At 36.1% G+C, this 17,905-nt stretch overlaps 2 protein-coding genes across 8 annotated transcripts in view; one reads left to right on the top strand and one right to left on the bottom strand.

Annotated features, from left to right (window-relative positions):
- LOC146995541 (E3 ubiquitin-protein ligase HECTD1-like) overlaps nt 1–17,905 on the top strand; it is a 308,521-nt gene that overhangs the window by 127,194 nt on the left and 163,422 nt on the right. The window lies entirely within an intron of this gene.
- The window catches only part of LOC146995543 (cullin-5-like), a 153,774-nt gene that overhangs the window by 55,908 nt on the left and 79,961 nt on the right, over nt 1–17,905 (bottom strand). The window lies entirely within an intron of this gene.

A 17,905-nucleotide genomic window follows, 5' to 3' on the forward strand; every position in this document is an offset into this window, starting at 1 on the left:
ATTGGGAGATTTTGTGGTCTAGCAGGAGGCTTGGAGATGCAACAAAAAAAGTCTCCCGATAAAACTTAAAGAGTTGGCATATCTTACATGTATATATAGAAAGAAAGAATAGCATTAATAAAACACCCACAAAATGTTTAAATATAGTACAGCTGAAAAATGTGTCCAAAAATGGAAACATTAGCTAAAATGTACTGAGGTATTATATAATCATTAACTTTCCAAGTGAGTGAACCATACATATAAGTTCACAAATAGTAGTTACAAAAATTGGACAAGCTAATTTCAAACCCAAAATCAAATTATGTGTTGGAAGCTGCAATAATTCAGTGGCAATATTTATTAAATACAAAATATACACAAAGTAAAAGAAAATCATATTCAAACTCAAATAAGGAATTGGTAAAAAATTGATTTTTTTTTTTTTTCCCTTTTGCAACGGCAAACTACTGCTGTAAAAATAGCTTGTTGAAACTCTCACCGACAACAACGTGATTTGCGCATGCGCGCAGCAAAACCTAAAACAGAACTTTTTTTAACTGAACTTTGAAAACTCGTGATGGACGTTTGAGTGAAACATGTAATCCTACTCTTCTGCGTTATATATATATTTTAGTTTAGTGATGTGATTGTAAATCAAATATCTTATTATTATCTTAGAAGCCTCTCTCTTTCTGTGAGTAGTGCATCGATGAATGAAATAAACACTCCCGATACGCCTTTGGATTAGAAAGAAGATCGACTAAAAGGTAAGCCTTTTTACCTTTTATTTTCTAAGAAATTATTATGATTACACATTTTTTGGCATCCCGTACCGCGAATGAAAGCAAATTGTTGATACTTGTTGAATTATTGAATACTAAACAATGACAGAATTCATCGATACATTGAAAAGGAAACGCGGCCACATAAGGGCTGCCGTTACAAAATTAATTGGCTGAATCGAAACTGAATTATCAAAAACAGAAGTGAATGCAGAGGAACTAGAAATTTCCTTAGAACTCTTAAATGAAAAATCGATCGAGTTAAAGCAAATAGATGCCGATATAGAAAAATTAATAGACATAAAGGATCTAGACCAGGAATTAAACGGTGTTGACGAATATCGTGAAAGAATAACTACATTTAAATACAAAGCTAACAAAAAATTGAAAGAAATTAATATAGAACAACAAAAATTTAGTGTGTTAAGAAGCACTGAACAGTTAAGTATTATAGAAAACATTAAAAGCGAAAATCATAATGTGAAGCTTCCTAAACTTACGATTCCGAAGTTTTATGGCGAGAGCTGCGAATGGCTGACATTTTGGAACACTTTTTCATTAGCCATACACCAAAATAAAACGCTTGACGCTATAAGCAAATTTAATTATTTGAAATCCCTTTTGGGAGGTAATGTTTATAACACCATTGACGGTTTCGATTTAACCGAAGAAAATTACGAAACTTCAGTTAAACTCCTCACAGAAAGATTTGGAAATAAAGATGTACTACTAAACGCCCATATAGACAAATTACTGAAAATAAGACCTCTAAAGGATTCTAATGACATTCAAAATTTCCAATTACATACAAAAACAGAATTAAAAGTTATTCAATTACATACAAAAACATATTCGATGTCTTGAATCATTAAATATGACCTCAGAAACATATGGAGCACCTAGTTTGCTTAAAACATTGCCTGCAGATTTGGTTTTGGAATATAATAAAACACTTCGAAAATAAAATTACGATTTGAATCACCTAGTGGAATTTCTTTCTCAGCAATTAATTGCAAGGGAAAAGCTTTGCAATCGAAAGAAGCACCGTCAATTTCTCCTCATACAACCCCCTCCCCCGACAAACAAAACGCGAAAGCAAGCTGTCAACTTGGCATGATAAACGGGTACCAGATGTATCGTCTGCCTCGCAGTTGCTGTCTACAAATGAGAATCAAAATTATAAACATTCAAACTGCATATTTTGCGATTCAGATCATGAAAGTTATGAATGTCGGAATGCGAGTCGTTTAACCTTAGATGAAAAAAAGCAAAAATTGCTGAATCACGGATTCTGTTTTAAATGTTTGAAACGGAACCATATTTCCCGCTTATGCAAAACCAAAGTTAAATGTTCCATATGCGGTAAAGCTCATTTGTCAATAATGTGCAACTCTCACGGAAATAATTCTACAGACATTATTGGGGATGAAAATAATAAAAAAGACTGTGTTCTGACAAATAAATCTTGCATGCAGTTAGTAAATTTGCAAACTTTAATATTAAAACTTCGTGGGGATGGGATCGAAAAATATGTGAGAATTTTAATAGATAGTGGTTCCCAGCGATCCTACATTTCGAAGTATGCAGTTAGTATAATGAATTATAAAACAAGTGGTAAAGAAGAATTAATCCATGGTTTGTTCGGAGGAATTGAAAAGAAAGAAACTCATAGTAAATATTTAATTAGATTGAGTAGTCTTAAAGGTGATTATCACTGTAATTTTCAGGTTTTGGATCAGGATAAAATATGTACTGACATTCCTCAAGTTCGTAGAGATACATATCTTATTGAACTGCGAAAACATGGAATTTAACTGACATGCAGAATAAATCTTTGATTTGATGTATGAAAAATCACCTTTAAAAATTCATGTTCTTTTAGGTGCAGATGTGGCAGGAAAGCTTCTAACAGGGAAAGTTAGACAACTAAAATGTGGGTTATCATGCGTACACACTAGATTAGGATGGACAATGATGGGGAAAAATGAAAAGCGTGAGTTCTCTGACAGTACGAAAACTGTATTGTCACTTCATGTTAATGATGCTAAAATTTCGGATTTACGGTGTCTTGACTCGTAATGATGCTAAAATGATGCTAAAACTCGTTAATGATGCTAAAATTTCGGATTTACGGTGACTTGACTCTGCTACAACCCACACAAGAAAGGAAATTAATGAAATCGCTAAAACATAATTTTGTCAGTCATTAAAGAGAGATAGTGAGGGTAGATATCAGGTCTCTCTTCCTTGGTTAGAAGGGCATGAGGTTTTACCTGACAACAGATTATTAGCAGAGAAAAGGTTAAAATCCTGCATCAAAAATCTTCAGTCAAAAAACTGTCTGAAAGAGTATGAAAATATTTTTAGCAAATGGGCTGAAAAAGGTATTATAGAATCTGTTGAAGATAAGAAAACCAAAAATTGTCATTAACTACCACATAGGGCTGTAATTAAGCAAAGTTCAACCACAAAGATTAGACCTGTGTTCGATGCCTCAGCGAAGGAAAGGAATGGTGTCTCCTTAAATGACTGTTTAGAAAAGGGCCCAAATTATTTGGAATTAATACCGAGTATTTTAAACAGATTTCGCCTAGGTAAATACGGGGTTATCTCAGATATATGTAAGGCCTTTTTGCAAATAGGTGTCTGTCTTCGAGATAGAGACTTTCTTAGATTTCTCTGGTGGGAAGAAGGAGATTCCGAAAAATTTAAAATATATCGACATAAGCGCGTTGTGTTTGGCGTTAATGGCAGTCCTTTTTTTCTCGCCGCCACACTGAATTATCATCTCGAGAATGTTCCTGAACATCAACAAGAGGTAGCTAAGAAATTAAGTGAATCAATGTACGTCGACAATTGTGTGGCCAGCATTGATACTATTGAAGGACTAAACACTTTCATTAATGTGTCGAAGGAAATTATGTCGACTGCTAAATTTGATTTAAGGGGATGGTGTTACAATGAACCTAGCAATGAAACTTTAAAAGGAAATCCTTGCAATAAAGACTCCGATAAAACCGTATCAGTTCTGGGGTTGAAATGGAATTTATCAAATGACACTTTGTCCTGTGACTTTAAAGATAGTTCTGTGAAACAGCCTGTCAACAAAAGGAATATATTGTCAATAGTACACAGGATTTTTGATTCGATTGGTTTTACAGCTCCTGCTACTCTGATTCCTAAGCTAATGCTTCAAGAATGCTGGAAACAGTAGATTTCATGGGATAACAATTTACCTAAAAGCATTTCTGACAAATTTGAAAGTTGGAAAAATAAATTGCACAATTTGGAAAAAATAGCTATACCCAGAAGAATTTTTGCTGACTCCGAAAGAATTTCCGATTTATCTTATTAATGATATTTATCTTATTCCGATTTATCTTATTATTATTATCTCTTATTAACGTGTTTCGTGACTCGAGTAAATATGCCACATGCATATTTATGCGAAGCTGTAATGAAAATTCCGTTACATGTCAGCTCATCTCAGCTTGATCCAGAGTGGCACCTATCAAGCCGATTTCCATACCACGACTAGAGCTCTTAGCTTGTACGATTGGTGCTAGACTAGCACATCGTGTTAAGGAAGATTTGAGACTAGAAAGCTTGCCTATTTATTATTGGAGTGATTCTATGGATGCATTATTTTGGATAAAAAAGAATGAAAACCGGGCCGTTTTCGTTCACAATAGAGTGAAAGAAATCCGTACTCTAAGTAATCCAAACGACTGGAATTATATTCCTGGAACACTAAATCCAGCTGACCTCCCTTCCCGAGGATGCAGTCCGGAAACCTTAGTCAAATAGAAATGGTGGGAGGGTCCCGATTGGTTGAGAAATGATTCAGAAAAATAGCCTACCTCTGAAATTGTACTGAATTTTGACATTATAAATGCTGAAAGAAAGAAGACAATAATTTCTGCAGTTAATTCGAATGCTATGACTGAAGTTAATTTTGATAAGATTTCTTCGTACAATACCATTCTAAAGATAATATCTTGGATCTTCCATTTTGTTAAAAATGTCAGACTAAGTCCTAATGATAGAACTTATGGAACAATTACAGCGGAAGAAATTAAAGGAGCCGAACTAACTCTTTTGAGATTAGTGCACAGCAAATCATTTTCTGGATTAGATGACAAAAGATTACGTATACTTCAACCAATGATTGATTCTAACAGAATCCTTAGGGTTAAAACCAGAATTCTGAGAAGAGATGATGCAGAAAATTTTCGAGTTTCTATTATTCTTCCTTCAGATCATCCTATTGTAGTAAAATTAATTAGAGCTAAACATGAAATGAACAATCATGCAGGAGTACAATTTTTAATATCTGCTTTATGAGAACAATATTGGATTTTGAAAACACGAAAGACTGTCAAGAAAGTCATAAGAAGCTGTGTTGTATGTCAGAGGTTCGATACTAATTCTTTGAAAACACCCATTGCTGCTCTCCCTGAAGACTGAGTAAGAGAAGCAGCAGTCTTTGAGATTGTAGGTGTTGACTTGACTGGATCGTTGATATTGAAGGGAAATCAAAAATCATGGATAGTGATTTTTACCTGTGCTGTTTTTCGCGCAATACATTTGGAATTGATTTTCTCGCTATCAACTGAAAGTTTTCTGCAAGCACCGAGACGTTTCATTGCTAGACGTGGAAGACCCCACACCATCTATTCCGACAATGGAACGAATTTCAAAGGAAGTGATAGATTATTCAAAAGCTTAAATTGGGATAAAATCTTAGAATAAGCTAGTATCCACAGAATTACATGGAAATTTCTTCCGCCATCAGCTCCCTGGTAGGGAGGATGGTGTGAGCGATTAATAGGAGTCCTGAAAAGAATCCTTCGCAAAGTTTTAGGACGATCATCTCTGAATCATGAAGAAATTATAACAATTTTGTGTGACTGTGAAACAATAACGAATAATCGTCCATTGACATTTGTCTCGGAAGATGTTGAAGATTTATCTCCGATCACACCTTCCATGTTTCTCCATGAGATTCAACACATTGGAGTTCCTGATCTGGATAATATAAATGCGAAATCTTTAAACAAAAGGCTTATTTATCAACAAAAACTTTTACAAGATCTAAGTAAAAGATTTCGAATCGAATATCTCGGACAGTTACAGCAAAATTATGAACATGTAAAAGCTTCACAACCTCTGAAAATAGGAGATCTTGTTTTAGTGTCCGATGATAATAAGAAGCGAACAGACTGGATATTGGCGAAAGTAACCGAGGATTTTCAAATCTCGGAATGGACATGTGCGTTTAGTTAAGGTCAAGACTAAGCTTGGAGAAGTTTTGCGACCAACCAAGTGTTTGTATCCTTTGGAGATAACATCATCAGATGAACAGTCTAGATTTAGAAATGTGGCAAGCAGCTCTTCTGGTGAACCAGAGACTTACTGCGATCCTGATATTCGTAATGACTTGCCTCAAGATCTTAATAGCGAAAAGATTCCATCGATGATTACAAGAACTGGTCGAATGGTAAAGCCTGTTCAAATGTTACAGTTTTAAATTTGATTTTTCAGCAAATTTAAAGCTGGGAGTATGTTGAAACTCTCACCGACAACCACGTGATTTGCGCATGTGTGCAGCAAAAACTAAAACATTAAACTAAAACTTTTTTAACTGAACTTTGAGAACTCGTGATGGACGTTTGAGTGAAACATGTAATCCTACTCTTCTGTGTTATATACTATATATTTTAGTTTAGTGATGTGATTGTAAATTAAATATCTTATTATCTTAGAAGCCTCTCTCTTTCTGTGAGTAGTGCATCGATGAATGAAATAAACACTCCCGGATATGCCTTTGGATTAGAAAGAAGATCGACTAAAAGGTAAGCCTTTTTACCTTTTATTTTCTAAGAAATTATTATGATTACACATAGCTAGTAAACAATACCAAACAAAACAAATGGTACTCAACATATTATCATAATCACTTTATCATTAAGTACCCCCCTAAAATGTGTTACACTCTGGCAACCATGCACATAATCACTCTTCAGACAACCATGCATATAACAATTCTTCAGCCAAACATCACCATTTTTGTACGAGTTCCTTTTGTTGTAATCAAAGTTCAAACATTTTTTATAGATGAACTGTGATACTTTTGCCTAAAATTTGATTTTAAAATATTTGCCACCAACAGAAAGACTAAAGTAACATTTCAACAAGATTATAGCATTTTATGCAAAATCACTAAAGGGAATAATGACATGATGTGTTTGGTAAATAGTCGGTGAGCAATGAAAAGGGTGTGATATTGTCTGATTTTTTTTAAAAGTGAAAACAGATTAATGTGTACATGAACAGAAGACCAGCATAAATTACATAAGGATTTGCAAAAAAATGTTGAGTATTAATTTTTTATGTAGCATATAACCCAGTGGTTGCCAAACTTTTACGAGTCACTAGATCTTTTCTCAATTAAAATTTTTTCACGATGCCCTCCCTACCCTAAGTAAATGTAAGGCTAATCATAAGTAAGAGATAAGAATAAATAAAACTCATGTATCTTAATTATTAAACATTTTTTGTTACTTTATTAACAATAAATTAATAATTAATGTGATGGATGAGACTACTAATCACAGCACACTTTCTCAAATCATGCAATTAAACTGGATATGGCCACTCTCATTTCCTTTTCCATATTGATTTTTGCTCTATATTTACTTTTATTATAGCAGCTGCCAAAAATCCAGCTTTGCATAATACGACATCAAAAATGGAATTAAAATCCACTGAGTCTTATCACTTAGAAAGGGATGTTCATTTTTTATCGAAATGAAAACTTCTACCAATTCCTTGCTGCCAAATTCTGCTTTCAAACTATTGTCGCAAAACAACTCGGTAAGATTCTTTCTTCTGCAGAAGTAAACTCAGATGAAACAACAGTGTTAAATAGATTTGAATCCACGCAAACCTCTCAAAATTTTCATTGAGGAAGCATTTCTCAAACTAGACAATTAGCTGTGATAAACATCCTTCAAACATAGTTCTTCAGAATGATCAAGTTCATTTGACATAAAAAATTGCTGCAATCTTATAAAACAACCTTTGCCTGCATTTTGATCCAATTTTCTTCTTCACAGTAAAGAGTTTTTTTATAAAAGCTGATGCTTTTTCTGTTGACTTCAAAAGGTGCATGTTTTTTCCCTGATGACAGAGAGTAGGGGAATTCACCTTTTCAAAAATTAGGCATAAGTATGTCAATTTTATTAAAAAATTGGGATCAATAAAACCGTCTGCATCTTTGTACCATTTCCTTTAAGGAGAATAAATATTTCTACCTGCGTTGAAAGGTATGTGATAAAACATTACCACGATAGAGCTATTTTGCATTGCTATAGTACAACAAAGATGAGTGTTTGGCTTCCATATCCTCACTTACTTTTTTTAAAAAAACATGCTTTCAGTGGAGAAGATTTTATAAAATACAGTCAAAAGTCGTTAATCCAGACACCCATAATCCGAAATGATCTTTAATCCGGACCTCAAAGCTACAAACTTTCTGCGCATGCTTCAACGTATAATGCATTCACGCATGCGCGTAATACTTTTACGCAAACGCATATGCGTGTGCGCATAATACGTTTACGCATGCGCGTTTAATGTATAACGGACGGTATAAGCTAAGCTAAAATTATCTATTTCAGTTAATGTTGCAGATTGCGTTGTTCCTTAATCTTCTAATTGGATCCGGCTTATTATTTTTTGCAGACTGTTAGAGCAATTTTATAAAGGTAAGCTTGAATTTTCGATTAAGTCAAATAGAATTTCTGATGGTGGAGCTGCCGTAGGATCTACAAAGCGAAAGTATGTTTCGATGCCCATCAAACATAAAGTGGAATTGCTGCAAAAAAATGTATAAAGGCACATCCTTTCATTTTCTAAGAATTCCGAAATCTGTTTATCAATTTCACGCTGCTCTGCGGAAAAAAAAAGGTTCCTGGTTCCTTTTTTACCAAATGAGCTGTAGAAAGCAATGAAAAGATCGTTCGATAACACGATCGAGAAGGCACAGCTTTACCGGCTACCCTTCGCAAGAATATTCTGTTATAGCAACTATAAAGGATCAAATAAAAACAAACAAAAAAAAATCTATATATTTTTAGCTTCTCCTTTTATTGTTTAGTTAAGCTAAATGTCTCGCTTCAATCAATTAGGAAGGTTTTTACAATATTTTGCTGCATCTCTGTGAAGAGCCAGCAGCTCTCCAAGGCACGGTAGTACACAATTTGGGAACCACTGATATAATTGCTATTTAAAATCAAAATTTATGTTTTAAATTGCTAAAGTATGTTTTCTTTTGATATGATGATAATGTCTGCCCACTAGCAATAAATGTCAATAGTTTGCAATTTTTTTTTAATTGCAAAAATTGCCAAATTGCACGATTGTGGTTGAATTAATTCGTAAGTACCAAACAATTTCACAACAAAAATTGCTGCAATACAAAAATGCAAAAAATAATAAAAGGCAAATGGACTTTACATCTACTGGTACTCCTTCATCAGGGGATTAGTGTAGCAAGAGAAGTACAAGAAAAAGCCTGTTTCTAAGCTGACAAATGTGCAAATACATGAAATTAATATTAAATTAGAAAAATAAAAATTAAAAATTTTAACTTAATAATATGTGCCTCCATCAATGCAGCTCCTACAGTTTGGGGTGGAAAAGGCACTTTATTCTAATTCGAACAAAGTGTATAAAACAAACAAACAAACAAAGAACAAAGTGTATAAATTCGAAAAAGTATATAAAAACAAAGTGTAAAGGAAAATTGAAAAATCAATACAAATTTACATTTTTTATCTTTCTTATATTTTAAATTATATATGTATGTGTGTGTGTGTATCAAAATATGCTTTTTATATTTCTAACATATCTTAAATAGTCTTACATCTTAAATTATATTTTTTTATCAATCTATCTATTTATATACACATACATACACTGACAGAAAAAAAATCCCAACACCAAGAAAAAAATTACTGTAAAGCACTGAAATTTCGGCAATACATTTACTTAAGTAACATATTTAATTGATTAAATTTTCAAAATCACAGGTTAGTTTGACCATGGCAAAGCACTCGAGGGTTATCTGCCTAAGGAGTAGGTATGCCATATACAGTGAAATGTCTTTAATCCAGATTCGTCGGGACTTCGGCGATTCCGGATTATAGATCATCAGTTTAAATCTGGTAAGATGGCATGCAGAAATTATAAAATTAAAAATATGAAACCGCAATTTATGAAATAAAGAGCAATTATGATCTAAAGGGTATCAAAATTTACAAAAAAAAAGTTTAATATGTATTTGTTTACTTTATTAAACATTTCTTTCAATGCGCACATGCATAAAGCATACATTACACATAGTCGACATTAGAAAATTGCAACCAGAAAACTATTAAATGTGTATTCGTGATATTTATAATGACGAGGAATTTCATTTAAATCATATCAAAGACGGAGTACATCGAGATGAAATACTACATTTAGTAAGGAATTATAAGCTGAATAAAATAAAAACATCTGCCCTGAAGATAAGGATAGTGCTGACAGATCAACTTCCAGTTCATTGCGCACCGCGTCGTCCCCCCCCCCTCAGAGCCACGTGAAATTGATAAACAGATTTCGGAATGGTTAGAGAAACAAAGGATATGCCTTTATCCATTTTTTGCAGCAATTCCACTTTTTGTTTGATGGACATCAAAACACGCCTTCGCTTTGTAGATCCTTCGGCAGCTCCAGAATTGGAAATTCTTTTTGACATAATCGAAAGTTCAAGCTTACTTTTATAAAATTGCTCTAACAGGCTGCAAAAAATAATAAGCTGGATCCAATTCGAAGATTAAGGAACAATGCAATCTGCAACATTAACTGAATTAGATAATTTTAGCTTAGCTTATACCGTCCGTTATACATTAAACGCGCATGCGTAAATGTATTATGCGCATGCGTAAATGCATATGTGCATGCGCAGAAAGTTTGTAGCTTTGAGGTCCGGATTATAGATCATTTCGGATTATGGACATCCGGATTAAAGACTTTTGACTGTATATGTGTGTGTGTGTATTTATATTTTTTATCTTCCTAATACATGCAAATTTTCTTACATCTTAAATTATATTTTTTTAAATATCTATCTATTTATACATATACACTCACACTGACAGAAAAAAAAATCCCAACACCAAGAAAAAATTACTGTGGAGTACTGAAATTTCGGCAATACATTTATCTAGGTAACATTATTTAATTGATTAAATTTTAAAGATAACAGGTTAATGCACAAGCATGAGAAGAGTAATTTCAAATGTGAAATGTTGGTACATTTAAACTGGTGTAGCCACCAGAATTTTTAATGCAAGCATACAAATGTTCATGCATTGTGTTGTACAGGGGCTGGATGTCAGTTTCTGGGATGGAGATCCATGCCTGCTGCACTTGGTCAGTCACTACATGGACGGCTAATGTTGGTTGTGGATGACACTGGAGTTGTCGTCCAATAATATCCCATACACGCTCCACTGGAGAAAGATCTAGTGGTCTATCAGGTCAAGGCAACATGTTGACACTACTGACCATGCAGGGTTACAACAGTGGTACGAGGGCGAGCATTATCCTGCTGCAAAACACCTCTTTGTATGTTGTTCATGAAAGGCAGCAGAACAGGTTGACGTAAAAATTTGCAGTCAGAATACATGGGATAACTATGAGAGTGCTGCTGTTGTCATATAAAATTGCTCTCCAGGCCACAACTCCAAGTGTAGGTCCAGTGTGTCTAGGTCGCAGACAGGTTGGTTCCAGGCGCTAAACTGAACTCCTTTTAATCAATGCACAGCCATCACTGGCATCAGAAAACACAACAGATCTCCACTTAATCCTCTAAAGAACACAAGCTTGACACCACTGATGTCGCAAACAGCAGTGGTTTGGAGTCAATGACATGCACACTACAGGGCATCTAGCTCGAAGCTGTCTTTCAAGTAACCAATTAGTAACAGTTCGTTGTATCCAGCAGCTCGAATTTCGGCTGCTCGTAGTATGATGTGCTACAGCCATATGTCAAACACGGCAGTCTTCAATCTCAGTAGGGCCGTGCCAGCTGACTGGAACCCGGCCTTCTTGAGCCTAGTATCTTCCCTTGACAAACAATCATGCACAGTGAATACATTCCTCCCAAGATTTCTATAATATCAAAGAAAGAAAATCTACCTTCTTGTAGCTCTATTACACAACCTCATTGAAACTCACTGAGATGTTGTACTTCTTCATCTTATTAAAGGCATTCTTGACCAACATCAACTCACTACTTCAAATATCAATGATATTGTTGCGTGCGTACAGGTTCGTTACAAAATGAATGCACAAGTCCAATAAAAAATTAACAAAAAATTTATTATTATCACGAAATGCTTAAATTCTCTCAGATATTCTTTCAGTTTTACAATATCTCACAGTAGTTATCTTCTAACTACTCAAACGTTCAAAAGAACTTAATTCAAAACAGCTAAAGAAAGCTAATCCGCGAATTCGCTACAGTCAACAAGAGCAGTTTTCTAAACAACAACAAACTAAGTAACTACTACGAACTGAGAGGTTTTCCTCCTTTTATAAGATTTTAAAATCGTGCGTGAGAATTTTCTAGTACTTTCTCGAAATCAAAAAGAGATATTTATTAAATGTTACATGCACACGCTCTTGTATTTTCAATTTTCCGGCTTAGCTTTCTTTTAATAGTCGTCACGCGCTGCACTGCGCGGGAAATAAAACCATTTAATTTACCATTCAACTAACATAAGCTATTTAAATACCAAATCCGTAACACTGCCCCCTTCCCAAGGACTGCACGTCCCTGGCAGTTCAATCCCTGGACAGGAAGCCAACCTTACAACTGTGGCATAAATGCAATAATAAGCATTACATTACAATAATAAACAACATGAACAATAAATGCAATAAATAAAACAAATCAAATGCTGTCAAATACAAATCAAATACTAAATACACATTTAGAAACAAAAAGGACCATGGTCTTGCACTATTTACAATTATTTACATTACATACTATGGCCATAGTAATGAGCTAACCTGTCGTAATGAACGACTTTAGGTTTAGAGCTCGATGACTTACGGATCCGAACCACGACGTCATTCGTTTTGTTTAGGACTGCGTAAGGACCATCCCAAGGTGACTGTAATTTCGGACAGAGTCCTTTCGGACAAGTCGGATTCCACAACCAAACCTTGTCTCCTTTGTTGAATGTATGTCCAGTAGCTCTCGTGTTGCATCTGGTCTTCACTTTCTCCGTCGCCAAGTTCACTCGCTTTCGTGCGGAACGGTGCATCACTTCATAACGGGCCTGGACATCTTGGATGTGCTGCTCAGGCGATGAAGGTGTATCCGTATGGCGATCAAACAAGTGGTCTTAAGGCAGACGAAGGTCTCGACTGAAGAGCATCTGGGATAGAGAATAGCTGGTAGTCTTGCGTTTTTTTTTCGACCCTAGTATGATTTCAGCAGCTTCCTGAGCTGGGTCTTTCGGACAAGGCATCGACATTTCCAGGCGAGGATCCCTGTTGAGGATGGATAGTCATGTCATCAGATGCTGAAAGCAGTTTGTTGTTTTTCAAGTCTAAGGAAAAATTGTATTTCCTTAAAAAGTCCAATCCGAGCATTTAAGAATCAGTGATCTCTGCTACATATGCCGTGTGATGGTAAGCGGCACTTCCAAACATGATGTTAATGTTTACTTTTCCGTCGATGTCGATCTTGTCACCGGACACGGTCTGGAGGGTAACGCAGGGCGGTGTCCAGATAAGTTTGCTTCCCAGTTGTTGAGCCAAATCTTTTTGGATGACGGTAACGTTGGCTCCTGTATCTATCGCCATATTGCAGGGAACTCCATTAATATTCCCATTGATGGACAGTCCGTTACTGTTGCCACACACTGTAGAAATCTCAAGCGCTTTAAAACAGGGTTTTTCATTATCTGGCAACATAAGTTCCTCGATATGGCTATTAATTTTTTTTCTGCATCGTTGCTGGGAAATAGTCTTAATTTCCGTGCTCTGGGGTGTTCTGCAGTTCCTTCGCACGTGGCCTTCTGCTCCGCAGTTCCAGCAGTTTGGTTTCTTGTCACTCCTTTTGCGTCCCATGGCATTTAATTGTCTGTTTAAATCATATGCCTTATTTTCCGTGCTCTGGGGTTTTTTGCAGTTCCTTCGTAGGTGGCCTCAACACCTCAGTTCCAGCACTTTAGGGTCGGTTTCTTTTCACCAACATTTCTTCTCAAGGCATTCACTGGTCTTGTCAACTCATCCGCTTTATTATCCGTGCCCTGGGGTGTTCTGCAATGCCGTCATAGGTGACTTTTAGAACCACATCTCCAACACCTTCGAGCGACTTTGTTCTCACTGCTACTCTGTATCAAAGCGTCGACTTGTCTGGATAAATCATCTAAATGAGCCATCAGTTGATCCACTGGCTCGTGGACTCACATAGCTCTGACTGGGTAGTGGTCTCTATGAGTTGCTTGCTGGGCTGCCTCGAATTTCATGGCGTACAACAGAGCCCTTTTTATATCCTTCACATCCGCAATTCATATAGCTTTCTGTATTTCAGGATCCTGGATGCTGTCGATGAAGTATTCCAGAGGCAGGATTTCCCTTGTTTCTGTCGGGCACTCCGAAAAGGCGAGGTGGGACAGCTTTTCAACATCTGTGGCGAGCTCCTGAAGTGTTTCCGTGGTTTTCTGTTGGTGGGATTTTAATTGAAGCCTACTGTAGTCTTTTAAACAGTTTTCCCCAAAGCTCAGCTCCAAGACGCAGGACAGAGCTTCAAAATGTAACCTTTTGTTTTCGGGAAGAGTCTAATGGATATCCGTTGCGTCGGCTCTTAAAGAAGTGGCGAGATGACAGGCCTTAGCTTGGGAATCCCATCCATTTGCATCTGCCACGATCGAAAATTGTGTCTTATACACCTGCCAGGAGGTCTTCCATCATATGTCGATAGCTTCAGAGAGGGACGAGCAGACATGGGTAGAAATTTTAAACCATCCGAAGTGCTCCCTGCCATCGCTACGAATTTCTTTAAAGTGTCAACTTCTTTGGCGACGACAGCAGAAATTCTGTCTTTGATTTGTTGTTCAATATGTCCTTGGACGGCAGAAACTCTTTCTTCAATTTTGTTGGAAGGCCGAAACTCTTCCTTCGACTCGTTGCTCCACAGCCGACACTCTATCTTCTATTTCATCTTTGTCCGCCCGACCACGACTTCTAGCCACGGTCAGCGAACATGTTTCATTCATCCACGCCTTCACAAGTCCACATATGTGTTTGTTCGACACGACGGAGTTAGAAAACCACTTCAAACTCCTTATGATGGACCATTTAATGTGCTAGAAAGACGAGATAAAACGTTTGATCTCGAAATAAAAGGGACTAAGCAAACGATCTCCATAGATAGACTGACACCCGCTTTTGTAACCATGGACTCTTTTCAAGTTGCTTCCAAGAGTGTGAAAAAAACTTCGGACATTTGTATCACCCGTTCTGGACGATTAATCCGACCCCCGCATCGGTATGTCACATTTCGTTGACACTGCGGAGGGAGTATGCAGCGGCAGCGCCAAACAGGCGATACGGACTTAAAAACTGTACAGAAAAGCGCCAATTGGCGAAACAGTAAACCCGTTTGGCAAACATACAGGCTGACGGGGAGAGAAGAATTTTCCCCGGCAGTCAAGGGGAACTACTTCAACAAATGTGTGCGTCTCTGTTTCGCCGAGATATGTGAACTTGTGTACTCGCATCTGTACTGTGCTCTGAATTTCTTAAGCCGTTATAATGTACCCGGCAACTGTTACTTTTCCTTATTAAATTTGATTATTAATTGTAACATGTCTATCTTATGAAGATTTCGGCTTTCCTAGTTAATGTTAGGGATATTTTCGTATGCACGTGTTACTCACACGTACATCAAAACCAACTCCCGTTCAATGAACAATAATTGATAAAAATACGTAAATACGAAAGTGTTTCGTCTTTACTCGAGTTATAAGTTAAAGCCAAACCGGCTCGTTCAGCTCTGTATTTGTGTTCTTATCTATTAGTAAATTTTGCATTTTAGCCTTTTAAAGGGGTATAATTATGTTGTTCTTATGTTGCGGTTACGTATTTTACAACTTTATTGCATGGGATAGCTATCGATTTATGAGCAATGTAAAAGTGATGGTAGGCGCAACGAGGCCACCATTTATTTGCATTTGAAAGAGCTAGTAGAGTTAGTGATTTAAGTCATTTGGTGCGCTAACTTCCATGTCCGTTTGCATAGGGAGACTAAGCATTAACTTTCAATACTGTATACCAAAATTTTGGTCAGTTTGCCTGTTGGCTGATTTGCTTGTTTGGATGCAGAAACTCTAATTTTAATTGTAAAAATTGTTTTTAACTGTAATAAACGTTTTATATTTTTATATATTTTACAGTTATTAATGCAGGTGTTTTAATAGTCCTTACAAAGAAGTCATGTGGTGGCCACATCATATATTTTATCGGGTGCATGTACCTAATTTAAATATACGTTCATGTCACGTAAGTGGTGAGCGAAAGTGTTTATGATTTTATGTATAAATAAAAATCGAAAGATTTGAGTAGGAGGAAAAGCGATGTGAGACCTTTAGATCGAATATAATATTCTGAAACCAATGCACTGATTTTAGAGAAAAGACAAAAGAATAGTTTAATTAAACTCCCACTTTCCTTAACTCTGTGATTGTGACCCAATAAGTAGTGAAGATAAAAGATTTCCATTCTAAGTGTCATGAATTTTTTCAGGCATGTGTATAAGTTTTAGAAGGATGTTCAGCCAACAGCATTAAGCCAAAGAATCTCTAAGGAGAAGAATGAAAGCTTCCATAGACGCAATGTAAACCTGTTTCGCCTCTGCGCCGCTGTACCGAAGAGCCACGGCTATGCAGTGAAACACCAGCGCAGGGTGAAATTTAAACAGCGCACTTCGAGGAGATAGTAAATTTTTTACTTTGAAATAACTCAAAACGTTTTATTTTCATACATTTCTGGAGTTTTCTGAGCAAAAGGATGTTAGTTGGAATTTTGGGGCGAATTATAGAAATCCTGTCCAATTTTTACTTTCAATTTAAACAGCGAGCCGTACGAAGACAAAATTTAAATGAAATAAATTTCTTAATTCTTTTCTTCTGTAAACTTAAAAAGGGGGGAAAACACATGCCATACAAAACGTAATAAATTTTTATGGATCCATAGTTAAAATTTTACAGTGAAATTTTAAAAGCAAAATTTGCAATAACTAACTGAAACAGAAAAACATAATTAAAGACAATTAAAGGCACCCCTAAATAAATTGAAAACACTGAAATACATTATAATTATCCGACAACAACTTTAAAAACAAATTACCATGAAAACGTTTAGACAATTATTTGGAATGACCATTGTGAAAACCAAGAGCAAAGTTTTCACCCAATAGCCAAAACCATTTCACTTACAGCATTACATTTAAAAAGTCTTTAAAAGAATTTCACATAGCTAAAACCAAGTACCTCTGACTACAACAACAAAGAACGTTTTCGAACAACGTGGTAAAAGATTGCTAACATGGCCGACGGCATGCCGCATTCTTTGATGCTGCTTTGTTGCCTCCTGATGTTATTTCGCACATGCGCAGTGAGGTACGGAGGGTGGATAGCTTTGGAATGGTTTGCCCCTTTAAAGTAAGCTTCAAGGATATACATAATGTGTCTCTTCGGTCTGACGGAGCCACATTTACCCCGGTGAACCTTTACTTCTTCTAGTTAGAGATTCTTTGATTAAGCAGACGCATAATTTAGCTCTATTGGTTCACCGAAGATGAAATATAAGTCACTTTCTCGTTTCCGCTCTCTAGTCATAATCTGTTGGATGAGAAAGTGACCATTGCACGAGCTACCTTAATTCCATTCCCTGAATCCCTTAGTAAGGTAAGCGCTCTGAAAACCCTACGTTGTCTCAACTTATTATATCTTGTTATTGAGGAATGTAGAGAACTGAAACGATATGTTCTATTCACTCGGTTTTCAATGTTC

Source organism: Stegodyphus dumicola, chromosome 9 (genome assembly GCF_044657685.1).
Source record: "Stegodyphus dumicola isolate Sdum_Otavi_A_Nest chromosome 9, ASM4465768v1".
In the NCBI taxonomy this organism is placed as follows: domain Eukaryota; kingdom Metazoa; phylum Arthropoda; class Arachnida; order Araneae; family Eresidae; genus Stegodyphus; species Stegodyphus dumicola.